The sequence below is a fragment of the Galleria mellonella genome, unplaced genomic scaffold (genome assembly GCF_026898425.1).
Source record: "Galleria mellonella isolate WM207_F2 unplaced genomic scaffold, CSIRO_AGI_GalMel_v1 utg1260, whole genome shotgun sequence".
NCBI lineage: Eukaryota > Metazoa > Arthropoda > Insecta > Lepidoptera > Pyralidae > Galleria > Galleria mellonella.
Window position 1 is genome coordinate 205,949 of NW_026441985.1, and position 25,391 is coordinate 231,339.

Consider the following 25,391-nt stretch of genomic DNA (forward strand, 5'->3'; position numbering starts at 1 on the left):
TATTATTTTTAAAATATACATCAATTATAAAATACCAATTTAAATTATTTAAATACAATGATATTACTTGTTGCATACATAGCAAAAAAAATATGTAAAATTAAAAAATAAACTGTTATCTATTTAAATACAATGATATTAGCATACATAATATGTAAAATTAAAAAATAAACTGCGCACTTTTAATGTTTTCTCGGTTACTTTATTCACGTGACCAAAGTACTATAATTAACTAGAAAACAACTAACTTACGTCCTTTTCTATCTCAAAAATTATATATTTTTTTAAATTTCATAGTGTCGGGTTAAGCCTTTGAGTCGTTTTATTTCTCCTTGATCTTGAGCCGCATGGGCGTGGCTTTTCGTTATTCCCCCCTGCTACCCGCTAAGAATTATCGCGATGTCAAAGATTACTTTATTGTACAGAGTCGTTTCGTGGCACAAAAGTGCTCAGAAATGTATTGTGACTATTATAAAACAAACTTAAACCATCTTAAAATAAGGTAGACAAAAATAAAAAAAATAAAAAATACTAACGATAAAGCGATAAATAAACTGATTTCCTATCAATAAAAGTATAACCCATCACTTTAAATATAATATCATTAGATATGCTTCCTAACGATATATTTGTTACCATTTCGTGCGATGCTTTTTCATACAGTTTCTTAAGTAATTTGTTTAGCTCTAAATCACAAAGAACAATATCATCCAATAACTTTATACGGCTTAGCATAACTTAAACTTGGAATTTAGTAAAATTTTTCTTACCTATATCAGTTTCGATTCTATTTAAAGTAGTGCCTTACAGTTTATGCACAGTTACCACTCTACTTAGAATTAGCAGCAGCATTTTCCATTTAATATATATTAGAAAGCTTAGAAAATATGGGCAATTTTATACAGAAATAAGAATGTAACTTAGTTAACAAATTCCTTTAGGTACTAAATGAGCAGTTCATTTATACTAAAGTCAATAAATTTGTACAGTTCTACTATTATGAAGCGGCAATTGAAGTATTATAGTGCTTACTGCATACATATTATTTACACTGACAAATTAAACAAACAGGAAAAATTAAACAAATATTTAACAAAAAATTAATATTCTAAATTCAAAGTAATAAAACAAAACCTAAAAAGGTCACTAAAAATGTAAACTACAAATCCTACAGCCAGATCATTAGATCTGTTTGAAGTGGATGCCAAGTCAAATGGGTATTTGATTAGGCAACTACGTACGTCCGCCCCGCCACGCAGAGTGGTTGGTATTTGACCATTACCAAAGTTATTAGCTCAAGCTGTATATGTCATATGTAATTGTTTTCATCCATAATTAGTTTACTATCTTTTTAATCTTTTGGATGAAACAATTATCGTCATTAGGTATTATTGTTCTTATTCTCTTTGGCCTTAACACCATCTTCAAATAGATCGGTAGTTAACATTTATAATAATATAAATAGATGTTGGCCGATTCTCAGACCTACCCAATGTGTACGCAAAATTTCATAAAAATCGGTCAAGCCGTTTCGAAGCGGTTTGGTAACAAACACCGCGACACGAGAATTTTATATATTAGATTTTATTTAAATTAATAGATTTACTAATAGATATTAAGTTTATTTATCGCTTTTCAGTGAGTTTTTTGGTTGTTGTATTATCTTTTTTTTTTGGAAGTTAGTTTTATTGTTTTAATTTTTTTTCTTTTCATTATTATTTTTTCGAATGACGTTTTCAAAATAAATTTTGTATTTATTAAAAATGCTCCTAATTTCACATAATCTAATAAGATCCTCTTTTCCAAATTTTAAAACCTTACACTACTTACTAAACCTTAGTAATATAATAAATGAAAAAGTGAGTTTATTTGTTATCTTATAATGCCTTAACAGCTTAACCAAATCACTACGAATTTTGGTGTACACGTATTATATACTACTGTTATGGAAAAAACTACCTTTTATTCCGTTTAGTAAACATATCCCAAACACGTAGACGAAGTATCGGGTAAAAGCTAGTAATAAACAAATCAAACTAATATAGCCGTGTGCAACATCTGTTAGAACTTACATTCAAATTAGTATGAGTTCCTCCTTTTGCCTCCAAACAAATACTATTGTAATTTTACGATACTCAATGCAGGAATAAAACGCGGTACGTTATTTGTGTTAAAGGATACAGTTATTTGTCGAATGTTGGAATAGAACAAAGCATTTCCATTTTAAATGTTTATTGAATACCTATTCCCCGTATTCGTGGTAGTTTTAATATTCCTTTACTATTGCTTGTTATGTTCGCAATATATAGGAACTACATCTCTCTTATATTTGACCTAAATATGTTCGCAATCACACTACATTCTTCGGGCGTAATTTAAGGTTATGTATTTAAAATATATTAAAGACCTATATCCCTACCTCGGGGGGAAAGGGATTGTTATGGAGACTGAGAATCCTATTGCTAGCAATATACCCAACCAGGTTGACCTCCCGCGGTTCTCCCTGGAAACTATCATGGTTAATTCCTGATGAATTCATCATGATGGGCTAACTGGCCTGTTTTCATTCTCAACTATCACCCTTCACTGGTGCTCCGCCAGCGTATCCCGTTAGCGCAGGCGGGGTTACCATACCATTTTCACCCATCCAAAAAAAAACCCTACCTCGTATACGTGGATTTCAGAAGTAGGAGAACCAATAAAATAGGTAATTTCTAGACAGTGTATCAAAACAAAATATGCACTAGATTTTAAGTTGAATCTTCAGGAATACAACAGTAAAATTCACATTCAATTTCTGGTACTTGAAACGAATATACAGACAGAGAGTCATAATTTCTAAAAATTATTATTTTATTATTTATTAAGGCTTTATTAAGACTCTATGTTTTTTTTTTTAATATCTCTCATGTACAGACATCCACTAATTACAATTTTTATTAACCGAATTCATAAAAAGGAGAAGGTTATTAATTCGGCTGTATTTTTTTATTATATATGTTTTTATTATATTTAATTACATATTAGAATTATAAACAAACGATGGAGTTCTGTCTAGTGTCAGAGGTTATTTTTTTTTATAAATCTAATAAAAAAATAAAAAGATTAAGAGAATTATTTTTTAAATCAATTAAATTGGAAAGAATTTTCCAAATATAAATAAGAATTTTGAAATAATATACTTTCGCTTGGTTATTTGAAAATAATTTAACTTTGTCTATTTATTAGATGCAAGACTATAAACGGCTAAACGTATCGATTAGGGTAATCAACACGGACATATATTTAATTTTTTTTAAGTCCTAAGAATAAACATAAGTAAAAACTAGTATTCGTCTTCAAATTATTTCCTTCTACAAACCACTTTTACCTACTGCCATATAACGCTCTACGTCTTTTGTATACGGTCGTCTATTTTCCACATCTAATTGCTTCCCTCTTTTTTCGGTCATTATTCTATCTAGAGGAAAACGACCCAACGGTGTTCTTGTCAGACAGTTATAATAATTTCTCCTCCTAATTATACCAGCTTTCACTTGACAGTAACAGGTAATATTGTATTACTGTATAGTATACAGGTTTTATGAGTAATACAGTATTAAATCGTTTCATTGGCATCCTTTTTAGGGAGTTTTCTCTTAGTGATATATTATATGTTTTATATCCTAAAAAAATAACAATTTCAATCATAACAAAACACCGCAATGAATATGAAAATTGAGAGACAGAAAAAAATTTATGTCACGTAAATGTATATTTTAAAACTAACAGAGGAAAAGTGTCAACAACATATACATGTATATATCAAAATCGTAGAAAGAGGAGCGCAGGTACTGTTCTCGATCTATGATCAAATATAATATCTCATTAATATTTACTGTATTTGTATTTGTTATCTCTCTTTTTACTTGGTGCAATAAAGTGTAAATAAATAAATAAATAAATAAATATAAATATGTAAATGAAGCTGACGGTCCTAATTGCTAGTAAACACAGCATTCTTATTATATAAGTAATACAAGTATTTCATAGATACATATATTACGTTAAATATATTCGAATTTAGAATACGTTTGAAAAAAGAAGTCGTTTCGTTTCAATCGTGCGATTTTTAATTATAAAAAAGAATTAATCTCCTTCTTGAAGTTTCGTAATAATTAATAATAAGAAATCTTTTTTTTTAAAGAAATGTCAACAAAGTTATTTAAATAATAATATATCCATTGATAGAAGTATTACAGTCTGTTGTAAAAATGGTGAAAAAGAGATGAAAAGTGGCTCACAGGGTGCTTTCAAAGAATCCAGAACTCTCGTTAAATATGTATAATAGATTTAATCCTTACTAATATTACAAATGATGATCATCATGATGATTATGATAATATCAGACGTTAACTGTTCGCTACTAAATATATGCCGTCCTTATAAAAAGAGTTTTGCCAGTAATTACCACGCTTGGCAGGCGGGTTGAAAAACTCAGTTAGACTTTACTGATGTTCTAAGAGCAACGTTGCTGCCTATCCCTGGACTATTAAGTTCCTTTAGTCGCCTCTTACTACACCCACCGAAAAGGAAGGAGTAGCCCATTATATGCCGGGATCATACAGCAATCTACTGCAATATAAACTAATAATTACTGAAGATCTAATATTGCAATTAATCCAAAGGATTTCAATAAGCTGTTTTCAATTAGGTGTAAATTAAATTTCTCAGAGTTGACGCCTCAGTTTGCTGCACTATTGAAATATCCGAAAGCCTTAATTAAGAGAATATTGCTTTATATTATTAAATAGGAAGATAGTTTACAGCTGTCTAGTTTCAATCCAATTTTGCAATATAGTTTTAATGAGAATAACTATTTAATTGATCTAAAATAAATATGAATAAAATATTGTATGATCTATATACACTATCCATTAAATATATGTGTATATATACATACACACACACACTCACACACGCACACTCACACACGCACACGCACACGCACACATACACACAATTGATTTATATAATCAATTGCTATTCGTCAGTCTCGCTGAATCTATAAAACGGCATGATCAATTTGAATATTTCTTTTATTTTTTTTATTTTCGTTATAATACAAGGGTAGTTAAAAAAATATGACTGAAAAATTAAAAATAAATAATTTTGTGTGGAAATCGCTATTTCGAATTACTTTTAATAAAAGGTGTTGTGAGTTCACAGGGTCATTTAGATAATTATGTTTTTGACAACTTTTTTTTAATATAAAATCATCAATTTAGTATGTTTTTATACAGTAACAGGATCGATAGATAAATAACTTGTGAACATTAATTCAAGATGTCCTACATTCATTTACTTTATTACTTTAAAGAAAATATAAAACCATATATGCCATGATTTTAATGGTAATAAATAAAGACGTTGTACAATCATATTAGGTTGATTTTACACAGCCTTTTAATACTATTGCAGTTTCTAAAGTTAGAAGTGAAACTTTGCTAAGCTTCCGTATTCCGAGCTCTCTAAATCTTTTCTTTATATTTATTTGTCTCTGTCTATCCGAACTTAAAGTTTTGTCACTTAAGTTAATCTTTACTTAAGACTTTGACTTACCAAATTTTACAGTTTTAGAACAAAATTACGATAGTGTATTTTAAATTGTATATAGATATTCCAACTGTAAACAAAAAATAGACATTCGGTATAATGAGAATTATTTACGAATTTACAAGAAGGTTTAAAAAAATATGAATATATCTTATAAATTAAAAGTGTTAAATATTCTTAATATAATAATAATAAAAGAAGGCGAGGTAGAAGACGGACATAAAAAACACCGGGGCATATGTATCTTTTTTCCTGTGGGTTACAGAACGGGGTATGTTTTTAAGCCGACATAAGTCGAGAAGGTGAAAACCAAAAATAATATAATAATTTATTTATATCTTAAAATATGGTACAACTTTACAGTAACTGTATTGGACTTTATTTACTACTAAAGTGTACTTTAGTAGTAAATAAAGTCCCATCATATTTGGCTTTTTTTCAGACAAATATTTAAAAGCATATACATTATTATATATAATTATTTAATTACCAATTTTTAAGTATATGACGTTAGATTTAATAAATATTTTAATAAATATCAATATTATATTATTCACATTGGTAGCATTCTTTTGTCATTTAGAAATTCATTAACAGAATAATAAGATTTTTTCTATAAACCATGAAAATACACGAATGTATACAAATATTAATAATTTGATATAAATACAGATCGCCAAGTAATATACCTATATTATGAATATAAACAAACAGTTAACTTTTGAAAATTAAACCTATTTATGCCAATACACTTAGGAATAAAATGTTGGAAATAAGATAGAAATATTTATATCTATAACATGAGATTTATGTACTTAAATTTAATACAATATTAAATAAATTTAATAAAAAAAGTTTATTACAAATTAAATTCAAAACATATTAGTTCTATAGACATATTATTAGAATCGAATTTTGAAAATTATAAAAATATTCAGATAAAAAAAAAATTTGCATTGCAATCAGCTGGCACATTCCTTCAGAAGTTACGGTGCCAAAAAATATCATCATATCAGCCATTATTCGTCCACTGCTGGACATAAACCTCCCCCATAGACTGCCATAAAGAACAGTCCTGAGCCACCTACATCCTGACACTCTGTAATGGATTTCAGGTCGTCACTCCATCTAGTTGGGGGGTCTTATACTGCGGTTGCCCGTACGGACACTCGTCACTCAAGGACCTTTCTTCCCCATTGGTTTTTTCGAGCTATATGACCAGCCCATTGCCATTTCAGCTTGCTTATCCTTCGGGTTATGTCGACAAAGATGCAACGGAGTAATGATAAACCATCCAGTTTCATTTCGTATTTTTCTTTAGAAAAATAATTTTAAATTTTTAAAACGCAGCGAAGGTAAAATTAAATATTAATAATTCCGCCATAATGTAATTATGTCTAATGACTATAAAAGTGCCTTCAAGAGCCTAATTACGGAATATTTGACTTTGATCTTAACACTGGAATGGTTTATTTTTACTCAAAAATTAAAGAAAGTGCAGTTTTGGTTTTTGAGTCTATTGTACTAATATATTCGGATTTTTTGGTGTAATTATAGCTTAAACGTCTGAATAGGATATCGGTAGAAAATAAATATAGCCTTAAACTGTAAAAAGAAAATATTTTATAGTAAGGTTTTTTATTTTTAATTCCAGTTGTTTATTGCGTACTAGTTTTTATCCGCGACTTCGACCGCGTTATCGGGTACGTTAACTGACTATATGGGATTTAAAGGTAGTGTATGTCCATCTATGTTGCTGCTAATGCTATGTTGCTATCAATTACTGCGTGCATATTTTAATAATTTGTAACCCTAGATTTAGCATTAAGAGTGTAAGAAGTAACAAATAAACACACAAACTAACATTTATAATATTATATTTATATACTAAAATTAATCAAATATTTTCACATAATTTAACGCAGCTTGATTTTCAGAAACGAGTTTGTATGTTTGTATACAAACTTTATTTATTATATATATATAATATTAATAATTAAGAATATGTTCCACAAAAGAAAAAGTATTCAATTGTGGCAAAACCAGTTACTTTGATTCAAAATTTAAATTGCTGAACTAATTTTAATAGAATTCCAATGTATCCAATCTATAAGAATAGTCTCTTAGAAAAAAAAATAACATTCCAAATTGCTTTCAAATTGACTGTGTTATAAGGTAACAAACATAAACAAATACAATCGATTTTGATAAAATATCTATCTGACTTACTTACATATTGTAAGTATATCTTTTCAGATAAAAAAATATTATCCAAATCGGTTTACAGTTGACTAAGTTATGAGTTAACGAACATAAAAAAAATACAACCGAATTGAGAACCTGCTTCTATTGAAGTCTATTGAAAATGTATCTTCCAAGACTATTTAAAATTTCTAGAAAGTACGATGAAACTTAATTAGTATTCGCAGTCTGGATTTACTGAAAATAAGAATAGAAAATTTGCATTTATTTCTTTAAAAATTCAAGATTGTGTTCCGCAAAGAAAACCATTTTTTATCGTGGTAGGATCCATTATATTTATTTTAAAACTAAACTACTAAATCGATTTTGATAAAATTTCTATGTTTCGTACCTTTCAGATATTTTTTTTTTTATGTTTGTTACCTTATAATCTCGTCAATTGTAAACCGATTTCGTAAATTCTTATTCTGTTTGAAAAGATATACTTTTAGAATAATCCCATAGAAGTGTTTAAATTAAAAAAACAATTATACCAGAATGATCCAGATCATTCATGTTTTCAAATCTAAAAACAAAATAATTTTACAATACAATTGTAAATAAATTGAGTACATATTACTTCTATTGAGTAGTATACATAGAACTATGTATAATAGTTATTCTATGTTTACTTATTGTATTATTTTTGTACCATATATGTTATGCTTAATATAAAAACCCAATAGACACTTTCTCCTTTCGGATTCTCAAGGTTAACTGCTATAAATTCCTTTAAGGGATAAATGTACCTGTGTACATCTTTGTCATAACCTAATATATATATTATAAGTGAATCTACAATATCATATAAATAAACAAATAACTGGTGTTGCCACGTCGATTATTTTCGTGGAACGCAATTTAATTATACGTAAAGTTAAACACCTGTATTAGTAAACGCAACTTCTACCTACTACGAAAGTAAGCTTCCACCCTTCGGTCCGGAACAAAGCCCAATATAAAAGTAGTTTATGCAAGTTATATCGCGTGCCAGTCCATTTTCCAAAGACAAACAAACGATTCACTCCGCTGGCATGCCCGGTTGGTGCGGACGCAAGAAGAATCCAATTTCCTATGCAAAAATCTCCAGAATGGAGTCGGACTAAATCGAATCAGCCACGTATTGACCGAACGTTTTACATAAGATTTCCAAAAGAGCGAATAAGGCGAACTGAACGGAACGTAAAAACGTTCGTTTTACCTAAAATTGTATGATTCTCTTTTGTTTTTAGATGGAATTCAAAAAGTACGAGTTGTTTTTGATTTCTATTTAACTACTCGTATCTCTGCATGTTACACGAATAAGTATTGCATTAGTTTTCAATCAGACATTACATAACTTTCAAGTATTAATAACTGTATTTTTGCTCGACTACATGATGCAAAGGAGGACAAAGTGTTTATTAGCTTATATATACATTGTTAAATACGATACATATCATCAGACGGTAGTGTTGTATAATAAATTACTTGTCTAATTGAAAATTATATTGTACATAATCCCAATTCTTTTACGAGGTTTGTCCGGAAAGTACGTATAAAAGTTTTTTAAAAATTTTATTTTACAATTATTCAGGTAAATCAATTTTATCCCCTTCAAAGTACTCCCCCTGTGACATAATGCACTTGTGCCAACGCCGTTTCCACTGTGAGAAGGCTCCTTGAAAGTTTTTAGGTTCTCAGCTGCCCCGTCGTAGCTTTTTTTATCTCATTTATGTCCCCCAAATGCCGCCCCCGAAGTACCAATTTGGTTTTTGGGAACAAGAAGAAGTCACACGGGGCCAAATCCGGCGAATAAATTATATATTAATGGAATTTTTATATCACGAACAACAAGATTGTTAGGGGCATTGTCGTGGTGAAGAATCCAACGTATGATATATTTATTATTATTACTACAATACTTTTAATATTATATTTAAATTAACGTTTTTTTTTTTTTGTAAAATCATAAATAATTTCAGACAATATTCATTGCTTTTTTTTAATAAATTACTAATAACTATATATGTATTATTACTCCTTTGTAGCCCCTATACTTATACGTATACTTTGTTACGTCCATATCTATAGGTAACGGTTACCACTTTTCATCAGGCGAGTTGTGAGCTAAATTTCATAAAAAAAAAAACATACGTCTTCAAAAATTTGGACAAATTGACAAATTGGACAATAAAATCAATCTACATATTATATATACACACTCAAACAATATAACTTCGGTAGAGGTAAAATTACTTTAGGACGAAACCAATTTAGAAGTAAACAATATCGACCCCAAAACTGATAATCATTTTAGGAAACCTGTAAGATACACATAATAATACAACTGAATTGATATTTGTCTATTTCAAGTTGGTTAAAAATATATCATTGTCCATATGATACATCCATTCATAATTAAAATCTTCGAAGTCAGCCGAGCATGCTTTTTTAATGGGAACGCTTCTGATATGTAGATTTACATATTCGCATGGATTTTCCACTGGTTTCCTGATATGTAAGTTCTTAAAGCACAAAACCGTGCATTATCGAGAGGCGAGCTTCCCATGAACATTTTCTTTTTTTCCCATAATATTATCTTGAAAATCGGGAAATAGCGTACCATTTTAAGATCCCTTGAATCATCCCCCGAAGTGAAATACGCTAATGTAATGTTCTAATCCAGATAAATTATTCTGGCTCGCTCGTGTGGAGTGTCTATTCAATTCCCTTTTCGCTTTAAAATCTGAATAATAAGTATTTTGTCAATGTTCCTTTTCAGTATAACAGTAGCTATATACTGCGGCTTTACTCACGTGAATTTATCATCATTATCATATCAGCTTTTAACCCACTGCTCAATATAAGCCTCCCCCTAGAGGGATTTTGCCAGTAGTTGCCATGCTTGACAGGCGGATTGGCAACCGTAGTTAGGCTTTGGAGATGTGTTAAAAGGGACACTGCTGCATATCTCTTGCCCTCTCTTAGTCGCTTATTACGACATCCACGGGAAAGGAAGGGGTGGCCTATTCTATACTGGGACCACACGGGAATTCATATTACAATTTCTTTATTGCACTTGTAAATTACATTGTTAATGCGTTTATAAATATTGTGAGCAAGGGTGGACTTATCTCTGATAGAGATCTCTTCCAGTCAACCTAATACAGTTGGAAAGCATGTCATTAGCGGGCAGTTAAAGTACATCTATTAATAATCCGAATAGGAATAACTAATAATACTTATCAATACAAAAATAAATATACAAATAAATATAATACCTATGTATTTATATAATAAATGTTAAAATAAATTAATATATCCACTAAAAATTAACTAAATTATTTAAATAGTACTCTATATGTAAATCAAAGATATGATTCATACCAATTTTTATTAAAATAAAGTTTAAATCTTACTAAATAAAAGACTTCTGTTAAAGGCAAACAAGCTGATTATCGATCCACCTGATGAAAAGCAATGACATCAAAAAATATAATGCGATACCTATGTTATCCTTCATAAGTTACTACTCTTTAGAACAATGGAATTATGCCTTCATATCATGTAATTTCATTACCATATCCTACCTTACAATTTCCCACATCTCACTTGGTTTCCGGTTCCTTATCCTTATTGTTTTAAACTCTCTATTCCTTTTTCTCCGCAGTATAGTCCCGACATAAATTGAGCTACCCCTTTCCAGTAGAAGTTATAAAGGAATCTAATGGATGTACTTCCAAACTTGACTACTATTGACAAAACCCATCAATAGGAAGAAACCTATGTTGTGCTTAGATGGCAGTGAACAGGTAATGGTTGATGATGATAATATTGACGATGATGATCCTACCTTTCAAATCAAAATAGAACTATATAAGCACAGTTGCTTGATGCTAGAAACATCAATGAGACAGAAGTTGAATACCTCTGTCGTAGCAGATGCCTTTAATATAGCCTTCTTCTGCTACCACATCTGGTGTCAACTTGAAACTGGGAAAAGTCATAAAATGTTTTAAAAAAACTTCATATATAACAAAAAAAAGACTGTATATTTTGACCCTTATGCTATTAAAAATTGTTTTGCCCCAACTTTTTTATTGTAGAAATTCGTGTATAGTAACTTTAATCCTTCAAATGGAGTAAAATTTAATTGATGCGATTTATTCTAATCTCCAAAATTAATATAATACCTACGAATTACAAACTTCTGAATCCCTGAACCTGACTAGCATGATTTAATTATTCCCCTGATATTTTTAATTTCTAAATAATAATCACCGTTTACTTTTTCAAAACCATGCAATGGATTTTATATATAACTTTTTGTATTATATATATATATTTTTTTTTGCAAAAAGTTTAATATTAACATATACAATTTACATTCAAAAGAAGCACAGGAAGGTCGCTCAAATTTTGACTTACGACTACTTTTGGACAAAATAATATATGTATCGAATTTTATTTTTAATGATCGATAAGATCACTTAAGATCAAATGAGATTGTGGTTAAACGCGCTCAAATTTAATAAAAATACTACAGATGTGATAAGTTTAGAGTGAATCGACTGCGTTTCTTTATAAAAATTCAGAGATTAAAATAAATTACAGATAAATATTTGAACTTCGTACAACATTGTCTTTCGCCGTTTTAAATTAAGTTTCTTTCTTATTTTTAATAATAAACAAAAAAAAGACTGTATATTTTGACCCTTATGCTATTAAAAATTGTTTAATCCCAACTTTTTTTTGTAGAAATTTGTGTATGGTAAACTTTAAACCTTTAAATGAAGTAAATTTTTAGAATTTTCGTACTGTATCTAGTATCAAAGATCAGTCTAGTATCTTTGGAAATCATACTAGTCGTCAACTATCCACTGTTGAATATAAAACTCCTCCCAAGGGTAGTTTTGCCAGTAGTTTCCATGCTTTGCAGGCAGGTTGGCAATCGTAGTTAGGCTTTGGTGATTTTTTTTATTGGCTCCCTCTCGAGGAGCACGCGTTCGCCCGGATATTAAGTTCCAGGTTTTTATCCTGAATGTAATTGTTAATACTATACATTTTTCCTTTGTGTCTTTTTATCCTTCCCTTCTATGTCTTGCATTCTTCATCTTTCATTCTATTTTTCCTAGCGTGGTTGTATATTTAATTTGTTTAATCTAGTTTCAATTTGTTTAGTTCTTAATACCTCCGATCTATTGCATATTTCAATTTCGTCATTACCTCAATGGCGTATGCATTCTATAAGATACCCTCTCCACTGTCTGTGCCTTATGAGTTTAGTTTAGTATTTGAACTAACTGGTGATATATTTAGAGGGATAATACTGCCCATATCTCGATAATTAAGTTCCCTTAGTCGCCTCTTATGACGCACACAAAAAATGAAGGTGTGGGCCTTTCTATGTCCGGATAACACAACTATATATCTTTAGAGATAGTTGTTCAGAATTATTTGTATGCTTTTACTTATGATTATAATTGGTATATCCTTTATTACTAAAGGGTATTTACAGAACGGAACGAAATAAATAATATCAACAAAATTTCTAGGTCATGAAAATAAAAAGAAGCAAAATTGCGTACTTATCGAAATTTAACGTGCAACATTTCGTAGCCAAGGAATTCAGCCAGCACCCTGATAAATGTAAGTGCATTACGGGAGCATCAAAGTTTTACGAGCGCTCCGCGGCGGTAATAAGGCCACTCTGCAGTAATGACGGGCAATTTAATAAACCGATCGATTCGACAATTTAAAACTTTTAATGGACACTCAATATGTTTTTCTGCCACTTTCACTTTATCACCCTCTCGGACATAAACTTCGGCGTCTCCTATATAGCAAATAGGTTTGCGCACGGCAACAATAATAAAAAGTTTTGATGGTCTCTCATCTATCAGCGATCTGTAAGGATTGTATCGAATCCCAAATGACATTTCTGTATTTCGGTGCGCGACACAAATGACGGTAGTAGATAGATGGACGAAGAAAATTGCTTTCTCTTATAAAACTAAAAAAGTTCGATTTTGATTGGACACTGGAATACCTCGCTTGCAGACAATAAATGTCATTTCGGAATGAACATTACAAAGGTGCTTAGGCACCTCGTTTCGTTGCTTGGATACGATAAGCAGCTTATCTTTCTGTAAAAATAGGAATTTTTGTAGCTGGATGGAAATAATTGCGGCGCTCCTGGTGAATGTTAGTGAAATGTTGCTAGTCTTTGTCTAATCTATCTTCAACGTTGAATTCACGAATGAAAAATTTATCTTGCTGTAACCTACGCTAGTGTGAATTTAGATGAGAAAGACTATTTAGTTTATTTTTATTATATTTATATATTTATTATTGCAAAATACACAGATCTTAAAATCTATAACATTTTAATGTTATTTTTAGTACTTACAACCAATTACGAATTTACAATTTATAAAATATTTCTTATTAAGAAGTAAGTATTCACAAAGCTGATATTATGTATGTGAGTATGTGTGTATGTGAGTATGTGTGTATGTATGTGCGTGTATGCGTATGCGCGTGTACGTATGCGTGTGCGTTTCTGTGCGCTTTGCGTGTGCGTGTGCGTGTGCGTGTTTGCGTGCGCGTGAGTAATTAGTGCTTTATGACATAATACACTGCAATATATAAATGTATATATATGGTTCACCTCTTTTGAAAATTTAATTTAAATTCATTTAGCGTGATTCAGTTACAACAGCTTTAAATTAAATTGCACTTTTACAATATTAAGTATTAAGGTTGTGTACTAAAGCTGTTTTATTCTAATATCAAATCGTCTTTACAAATCTTCGTTTACCAAACAATATTCATTATCATCATCATATCAGCCATTAATTGACCTTTGCTGAACATAGGCCACCCCTTATAGGAGGTTTTGCTAGTAGTCGCAATTGCTTGTCTTGGATTTGGTGATGTTTTAAGAGAGATACCTCGACCATTAAGTTCTTTTAGTTGCCTTTTACGACACCGTTGGGAAAGCAAGTAGTGGTCTATTTTATGTTGGGACCATACGATCATATAATATTACGTGTGCATAAAAACTGAATAAACTCTGTTGAAATTCGGTATAGTGTTAAATCACAACAATGTACATTATGGTTTAAGTTAACATAATAAACTTATCATAATCGGGTCATAACTGGGTCGTAACCTAGTTTAACATATTATCTCATTGCCATAGGCCGTATATTTAATACGAAAATTAACCGTGCGGAATTAATCGCGAAAACAACTAGTTCATAAAAATAATAACGATAAATAAGGCACGGCAAGTTTGGGCCGATGAAACATAATGTTCTCATAAAAATTCCATGTAAAAAAAACCCCAAGGCGTGTTTCTATTTGATTAATGGACTGGCCGTGAACACCCCAGTTAACTTAGACGAGATGATCGAACTTCTACGTCATGAATTACTAAAATGGGATTTATCTTTTATTTCGTAGCTTGTAATACTGGTTGATAGATGCGAATTTGTTCCGTTGAAATATTTAATCTAGTATAGAATAAAGGGTGATTATTTTTTCAGATATTATAAGTCGTTTGGTTACCACAGGTTGAATAAGTTTATACCTTTTTTTATTGATAGATGACAATGGAATGATAACCCTGTATGCGCTAACGGTATTCGCCGACAAGGCACCAATAAGAGATGATAGGTGATGATGAAAAGACAGCTCAATTAGCCCATCGTGATCAATAGACCTGGAATTTAGTACGATGGTTTCCAGGAAGAACCACATGTAGGACGACCTGATTGGATTGGCTAGCAATGGGGCCCTTAGTCTCCTTCCCTAACAATCCCTTTCCCCAATAAGTTCATAGTTACAACTTCGTAGGAGCTAATTACGAAAAAAGTGAAATCAACATCATTATATCAGGCGTTAATTGTCCAATTCTGAACATAGACCTCACCAATAAAAGGGAGTTTACTAGTAGTTGCCACGCTTGGCAAGTGGTTGGGCAACCACAATTAACCTTTAGTGATGTTTTATGTGGAACGCTGCTACTCATCCCTCGACCTATAAGTCGCTTCTTATGACACTATTGCGAAAGAAAAAGGCGGCTACATTCTATGCCGGGACCATACAGTGGTAAAAAGCTAGTACTCAACACAATTGCGTAAACTTATCTTTATATACAAAACAATAGATAGTAATTTATAACTTTATTATACTTATGTAGGTACTATGACATACGTAACACAATATTCTATTACCTATATAATATCCAAATTTCAATATTTTATTTTAGAACTTATTACAAGCTATTCGCCATAAATTAGCAACGACAAAGCCATTTGAAAATTACCATGAAAGCAATCTTCAACCTCATTAACCTTATAGAGCAATCAATTCAAACCGCCAAAAACGCCCCATATTTACTGTACGCCAAACCGAAATTACTTACTACATAGACGTATTGTTACTGAAATTCGATTAAAAGTTCCGCAAATGGATTTCGGATCCAGATAAGGCCAGCTAAGTAATATGAGTATAATAATAATCGCCACAAGTTGAACCTTAATGACTAAAGTTGGAAATATTGAAAGTGTTCGTGTATATAGTTGGTGGGGAGGCGATATTGAATATGTTCCCCGTAGCAGTTGTAAGTACAGTGATGTCGTGCGATGTTTAGATGGAGAACTTTCTCTAATATAGATAGATGAACTTGTCTATGAGTAATAGCAGTACCGGTCTTAGGGAGGTACGTGCAAGGGGTGTCACGCATTAATAAGTGGTCACACGAAATTCGACATTTATATTTTTGACTAAACTGCTGAACGCTACGAGAACTCAAACCTGAGCAAACCTTACATCAAAAGGTCATCATTATGAGCACCACTGTTCTATACGTGTTTATTCCATGAAGCAGCTGTACTTGAATGATTCTATTGCGTTATGGAAGGTAGGGTATTGCAGTGAAAATATTTTGAGTACAAAATATTACTGAATCAACAATCGACAAGGCATAAAGGGTATCACGGACTTCACAGTCTATTTTGTGAAGTTCATGTCATTGTTCATATCTGGATAACAGTAACTGTTACGTTGCCATCAAACGGGTCGACAATTATACGACGCTTAGTTTGCCATTCTAAGAATCATATGAACTATGCTGCTATACGAGAATCCAGCAACTATTCAATTGATCAATTAGTGAATTTAAAATAAATCACCATCGAAACTCAGGCTATCTGGCGCTAGGTAGGCTAAAGCTGATCTTAAGTAAAAGCACGCCATACCAGTCTTTTTTTTAACTTATACAAAGGGATTCGTTAACAAGTTTGGTGAAGAAAATGAAGTTGGTCGTCGCTCTAATTTTAACAGGGACAAGAAGTAGTCATTGTCAAAAACATAAAAAAAAGAATACATAAAGAAGATCAAATTAACAACCCTTAAACTTTTTTTTTTAATTTCAATCGAATTAAAAGTATTCGATTTTAATTAAATTTATAATATTCAACGGTTTATCTTACTACAAAAAGGTCTATGTATTTTGTTACGTCACTAATTCTGAATCGGTTTTGGTAATTCCTTTTTAAATCGATAGGGCTTATCACTTTATTGATATCATGTTAATTTCAAAGTTAGAAAATGTAATGCATTCTTCACTTTTCCTGCTTGTGGCGAAACAAAATCTTCTCAGTTCAGGGTTCTAAATTCAAATAATTTTTACCAAGATTATCGAGATGTCAGGATTTGACTTCTATCAGTAATCAACTTTAATCATCGAATTAAATATGCCATGTTGACTTCTTAATGAAACTTCATTACAAATATTATACAAATGTTTTAAGTTCTTGCTAATATTATAAACTGACTTTGTTGTTTGTTTGTTATCTTAGTCTCTTAACAACTCAACCAATCATTATGAAACAAAGACATGGTCAGTAAACATATCCCAGGAGAAGGCATTGTTAGTAATACGGACTACCAATCCCATTGCTAGCAATATACCCCGTCAGGTCGACCTCCACGTGGTCCCCCTTGGAAACCCTCGTGCTTAATTCCAGATGTATTTATCACGATGGGCTAACTGATCTGCTCTTTCATTTTCACTTATCATCTCTCACTGGTGCCCTGCCGGTGTATACTGATAGCACAGGCGGAGTTACAATTCCATTATCAACCATGAAAAAAAAACCGGTCACGCGAACGAAATCGCGAGTAAAAGCTAGTAATTTAATGTAACAAAATCCATTCGTTTGTAAATGGATTTTAGGTTAGTCATAGATTTTAGGTAACAGTAGTATTCTAGTGTAATATATTATCTATGTGAGTACATAATATTTATAATTACACCTCTACAGTATCGATGATGTGTTAAGACGTGTGTAATTAAACATAATTATAGTTGTACAATTTTAATATATTATTAAAATTGTAATGTGACTGGTCACATAGTTCGAAGAACCGATAACCGATGAGGAAGAAAAGCACTTGAGTGGCAACCCCGTACAGGCAGGGGGGGAAGGAATTATTAGTAATGGAGACTGAGAATCCCATTGCTAGCAATATACCCAACCAGGTCGACCTCCTCGCGGTTCTCCCTGGAAACTATCATGGTTAATTCCTGATGAATTCATCATGATGGGCTAACGAGCCTGTTTTCATTCTCACCCTTCACTGGTGCTCCGCCAGCGTATCCCGTTAGCGCGGGCGGGGTTACCATACCATTTTCACTCATCAAAAAAAAACCCGTACGAACGTAACGTAAACCCACTAGATGGAGTGACAACCTCAAATGCATTGCAGTGAGTCAGTGGATACAGGTGGACCGGACTCAGAACCGTTCCTTATGACAGTCTATGGGGAAGGCCTATGTTCAGCAGTGGACAGAAAGTGGCTGAGATGATGATGATTACTAATATTATAACTGGACGATGTTAGTACATGGGAAACATTTAAAAAATATTTATATGAGCTATCTCAATAAGAACAATAGAAGACAAACTAATAAGTTTTATAAATTTTTTCTGCTTTTCTGTCTCTATGTTTATTCAGGCATTACGCAAAAACTACCTCACCAAATTGAACACGGTTTCCACAGTCGTACTCTTGAAAGTCTATCTTAAAAACTAGTGTACATTTTATTTAGTTATTTATTCCTTTAAACTGCAATACACAATTATATAAGTAAGTGTATATATGACGAACTTAAAACATAACGATTTTATCTTAATAAGCCATCCAGAAATGCTCTCTTTCACTAGTTTATCTACTTCTGAAATCCACGCATACGAAGTAGCGAATAAAAAGCTAGTCTTCAATATATTTTAAATTCATAATCCTAAATTATACCAGAAGAATGTAGTGTAACTGTGAACATAATCAGGTCAAATATTAAAGAGATGTAGATTCAAATCCCATCAGATCGATTTGTCGATATGTAAATTTTTCAACATTTTAATAATTTTCAATATTTATATTTAAATAAACTATCAGGACTTAATGTGTTGAAAAAACTTCGGCAATAAAGACGTAGATATGTAGATACTATTTTACCTGCATATTTTTATATTGCGTTATGTCCCGATAGCGCATTTAAAATATGTGTAAATAAGGTGAAACTTTAAAAATAACTAATTTCCAATATTTCGAAATGATTATTTTCAAAATTGTACTGTTTTGTTCCATAAGTAAGTACTTTATAAAATTAGTAGATACTCTTGGGAATGGCATACAATCATACTTTTAACAAACTGGACATAAATCTGTCAGGAAAAATTGCCTTTGTTTTACATTTCTCTACCGAAGTTTTCAAGTGCGTACATTTTTATAAAGTTCCGAAGTTTTAATTATAAACGAATAAGAATTAAAGAGAGTAGCAATTTTTACATAACTGTTCAAAACAGAATAATAATTGCATTGTTTTAAATGTTACATTTTGGTACATGAATTTTCTTGACAGTTTATCGTAAATGAACAACTTATGCATAACGTTATTGGAAAGTTAAATAATGTTCATGAAAAGATAAAAGCTATCCATACTAACACTACACACACGCACACACACATAGAGAGAAAAATATACGCAAAACTACATGCACATCCACATATGCACACGAACGCACATCTACATACATATGTGCAAACGCACCAACATACAATATATATGTATGTAGCATCATTGTTCATGTTAGAATGTGTCAATATTTTTTTCTATCAAAATATTTATTTGAATTAATTTATATAGTTATATATATATATATATATATATATAATTAATCCAATGCATCGCCTTTTACTTTCTCTGTTTAATGTAACGGTTGGCTGTTAGAAAATGTTATCAAGCATTATGCCCACCCTTTATACATATTTTAATATGACCAAAAGAATAAATAAATAAATAGAAACAGCATACACACATGCACACGCACAAACTCTCTCTCTCTCTCTCCTTCTCTCTCTCTCTCTCTCTCCCTCCCTCTCTCTCTCTCTCTCACACACACACACACACACATATAAAATTCCAAAATTAAAATAAAAAATGATGTGTTAAAATTTTAATAAATACCTACTATAAGTAGGTATACACACACATATAATATATACACACACAATAAAGGAGTAAGGTTTTTTTGTATACACTTATAATATTTATGAAATTTTTACAGTAGGTATATACCTTAATAAGAACGATACGAGTATGAACAATATGTCGGCAGACGCCCGCATGTTATGCTGAATTTGCTATCACTGAAATCTGGATAGAATCTAATAATACCTTGGACTTAATTAATTCCCGTCAAATTGTAGAATACAAACACGACAGATTGGTATTATTGAAATTTTATAACTAAATTCTTATTAAATAACTTCATACAGAAATCTCTGCGATTGTCTGTTTATAATATTCTCACATATAACTGTTAAATTAATTTATATCAAATTTTATAGAAAAAAAAATAATATCAAGCCTCAATATTGAACTTAGAATAATGTGACTTGATCAACAATTATATTATTTTAATTAACCTAATTAGTAGAACAATATGTTTATTTTTTTTTATTAAAAAAAAAGAAGTATTTCAACAAAATTTTAATAACTTAATTATAATACTTTTCTGGTTTAAAAATATACATTGGAACACTAAAAGCTCATAGATTCTTTTATGGCATAAATGGTATATAATCATGGCTGTTTGTATATATTTGGTATTCATATATACTTAATCATCTAGACTAATATTGTAAAGAAAAAAAAAAGTAGTTCATTTATAATGTATAAACTCAAAATTTACCTCAAACTTGCTAAAAAGCTGCATTATCAGCGAATAATATATTATTTAAAAAAAAAATTAGATATCCCTATGAAAATTACATTAATGTAATCCAAAATATCAATAACTTTCCTATTAAAACTTATATAAAATACTAATTGATCTTTCTATCTATCGACACGCGCTAAACCAGGGCGTATCGCTAGTTTATTCATAAACTGAATTCATATTTTAATACACTATCGGGACTTAACGATATAAAAAATTTTTACAGGTAATTAGTACCAACATACCTGCTTCTTTATTGCCGACTACTGAATTTGCTTTTAGATATGTAATTATTTACTAACTTATTACTTAATTTTTTAATCTTATAGCGGCAAATAAGCTGCAACTTAGAATGGCAAACAAGCTGATGGAAAATGGTAACCGTTGACTATAGACTAGATAAAAGAGGGTAAATGAAAAAAAATTACATCATAGTAAGACTTAAATGATTTTGTTTCTACATTAAGTAAACTTCAAGTAATATAAGTTCTATTTCCTTTAAAAACCGAAACATCAGATCAAAACTACACACACGTAGACATATACGCACACAATATACACACACACAATAAAAAAAATCGATGTTTAATTTAAAACTTTCTCGTTTTTAAAACTAATTATAAAAAACTGCATATTTTTATATGTAACCGATAAATTACACGTGTATAGATAAACGTTATCCGTTACACTGAAATCGATAGTAATAAAATTTCTGTCAGTCTGATGTCGTATCCATAAATTATTAATGCAAATATATGAATCGGGATATGACGTGTTAGGGCGACAAACAAAGTTATAAATTGTTCTGGCTCTTTGTTTATTTATTACCCATTTTGGCTGAGTGATGATATGTTAATACTATTGATAGATATTCAATAGTCTCATATAATTATGGGATCTATCTTAAAACTTACTTAATATTATGCTTCAAATATTGTAGGTTATTTATTTACAAGTTTATAAGTTATTCTGACGCTTTATAAACTTATTACTCATTTTGGCTGAGTTATTTAAATATTAATACTTACTAACTTATTATCATTTTTATTCAATACAATTATAAATTCAATACCGCATACTTAAAAATACTAGTAATATAGGTATTTAGGTATTTATTTACAAACAAATTAATAAATTGTTCTAGAGCTTTACGTACTTGTTACCTATTTTAGCTAAGTGATGATAGATTAATTTATCTATATATCTATAATATATCTATTGATAAACATTGAATAAACCCTCATAATTCAGCATCGTCTTGCTTTTCTTTACTTTACTTTGATTAGATTTCTGCTATAAAAGATATCACAAATATTTATTTACAGCAAAGTTATATACTGCTTTAGCACTTGAATCGATTATAACCCTTTTATCATAACTATTAGAAGTATTTACGATCTGTAAATATTTAAGAAGTTCCTTATAATTATAGGGTTTATTTTAACATGTAATTAAATTTACATTTTACATTCATTACATGCATACATTACAAACCAGAGGGAGACTTTGTACAAAAGTCATTTGCTTGGGCGCCTCTATCCCATTCGTGTTTCTACCGCGCGCATGAAGTAGTTGTGTTTGCATGGCTGTGTTTCGGTTTGAAGAGAGGGATATGGCAGTAAATTTACAAGGTATAGAGGAGTAACGCCTGAATCCTCAAGAATGGCATCACATGGGAGGCTATATGGGCGAAACAGTATACTCTGTTATGTCCATGGTACGACTCATGTCTATAAGCGACGATTACCACTTTCCATCAGGTGGGCCGTCAGTTTGTTTGCCATACTAAGTTGCATAAAAGAACAAACATAAATTATTTTATGTAAACTCAAAATTTATTCTAATATTTAATTTAATTACTAGCCATTTTGGCTGAGTAATCAAAGTAAATCAATAGAAGTAATTGAATAATACGTTCTAATTCAATAACAACACAGTAACAGGAGTATGAAGTTTACGGAGAAAGCTGCATACTTGTTTGTTAAGAATATAGTATAAAAAAAGATATAAAAAACATAATTATCATCTTTGAAACTTTATTTCATATTATTTGCCGTCAGCGTAATATGTGTTTTATTTTTCATTTATATCTATTTGTAGTCATTACTACATTAACTCCTTCACTGGCCATGTTGTGTTTCATACAATTCATCTGTCTCTTTTTTGATTTTCCTCTAGCATTCTAACCACCTACATCCCCACGTAATACTTATTTTAAATCATTCTCTTCAATTCTGTCGGTACCGAGAAGAGAGAGAGAACGGTTACTTCTTAACTTTTCTATTACTGGCGCTTCTTTTAAACTTCTTCTTATATTCTTATTCCTAATCTTGTCCATCACTATTATATCATACATCCATTTCCAGATCGCATCTTAGTCACATACTGTCATCTATTGTCCGTCCTCTATCTTGGCTGAGTCTTGAATCCATATAATGAGTTATGTAAATTTTCCATTTATAATTTTGGATCAAATTTTAAAACTTGATCAAAAATTGAACCTTAGTAGTATAGTATATGTACTTAGATATTTACTTCTCAATGAGATTATAAAATCTTTTTTGATTACAAAATTTTTAGGTCCATTTTAACACGTTACTTAAAATTATACCTTAAACATTTCTTTCTTTCTTCTTGTATAAATATTTCTTTACAAACATATTTCTGTTGTAAAGTTATTTGAAAATATTATGCAATAAGTAGGTGTTAGAATCCATTTTAAAAACATGATCTCGATTGCTGAGAAGAACAAGGCAAACAAACTTATAGGTACCCAACCGCAAAAGTAATTTTTAAAGGCCTTTTGTTTCATTTAATATCCTGAAATTAGCATTTCCATTGTTCTTAATACTTCTACTTTACGTACGTTTGCAACCAGTTATTGTTATCATTTGAGCTCGCAATTAAGAAGAATTAATACTTCTTTAATAAAAATTTATAAATATTTTTACAATTTAAGTTACTAATTAAATTACAAACTAACATAAACTAAACAATGTAATTTACTGTTCTAAGCATAAAAATATAAATATAAATTCTTTATAATAATATATTTTAAGTGACTTTAGAAAGAAGGTTCTCAATTCGCCCCTAATTTTATTTGTATATTACACGATATCTTCGTGAACCTCTCTCTTCGTGAATCGTTCTCCAAATCTGAACCTAATTTGATAATTATTTTGCACTATGTAGAGTTTAAATCCGTATTGGATTATTTTTGATTTGGTTATGGAAAATAGCTGTTTTTTTGCAATGAATCTTATATTATTTTGAAACTTATTCATTGTTTTGCCATACATATTCGTGTAAACTTAACGTTATTAAAATTTTAAAAATAAAACATTAAATTTTATTTAGCATTAATAATCTTATAGAAATAATAACTAACCTGATTACGTCCTATAAAATGCTAGAAGTATATACACTACTCATGTCCCAGTAGTTTAGCACTAACACTCGTTATTCGTTAGACCATTACACTGCCACTGAACGAATCGCGTAATAGCTGTGTTACCTCGACACATCCGTACTCTACGGCGGTCTGTAACAAACTGCGCTTTCAGTCGTTTCATGTTCCAAGTTTGAAATCGCGTTCGGATGCCCTCGGCAAAGCTCGGGGTTAGTGCAACGTTTTCCGTGTTTTGCGTATCTTATAGGTATTTTGTTGTTCGGAATTTAAGCGAACGGCCACAGACAGATTGCACATATTTTCTTTAGATCCCTTTATGTAACTTTTCCCAATATGTAATATTGTAAGTAATATCGAACAGTTCCAGTGGTTTGCGATAGTAGTATGTAGAAATTTATAAGAACTGCATAGATAATATCAAGTTATGTTTACCTTATAAAATTTTCTGTATACTGAACATGACCATTTAGAAATTAATATCTTGTCTTTGCCAAAATGTTGACAACTTAATTGAGGATGATAATAATAAACTACATACTACTACATATAGTATGTTAATTAAAGTAATCCATTTCTCAAAATTAGTGTTAGAAATTATTAAAAGACTCTTAAAATATTTTTCTTTACAAAATAAATACATATTACCAAAATTACTATTATATTACTTAATATATATATAAGCTTATTATTCTAACAGTAATAGTATTTCAAAACTAAAATCTTGCTGGTTCAATCTATTTTACTCGATCCTATTCTTGACTATGCTGACGTTTGTTTTTTGAATGTGGTTGAGGAGCTACTAAACAAACTTGAGCGCCTTTAAAATTTATCTATCAGTTTTGTCTTCTATCTACGTAGGTACGATTATG

General features: G+C 30.5%; 1 protein-coding gene across 1 annotated transcript in view; it reads right to left on the minus strand.

Annotated features, from left to right (window-relative positions):
• The window catches only part of LOC113510904 (acid sphingomyelinase-like phosphodiesterase 3a), an 87,853-nt gene extending 63,199 nt beyond the window's left edge, over positions 1–24,654 (minus strand). Inside the window, exon 1 of the mRNA XM_052900110.1 lies at positions 24,502–24,654. The gene's annotated coding sequence lies outside the window, so the exon portion shown is untranslated. The remainder of the gene's footprint in view (positions 1–24,501) is intronic.
• Positions 24,655–25,391: the final 737 nt, after the last annotated feature.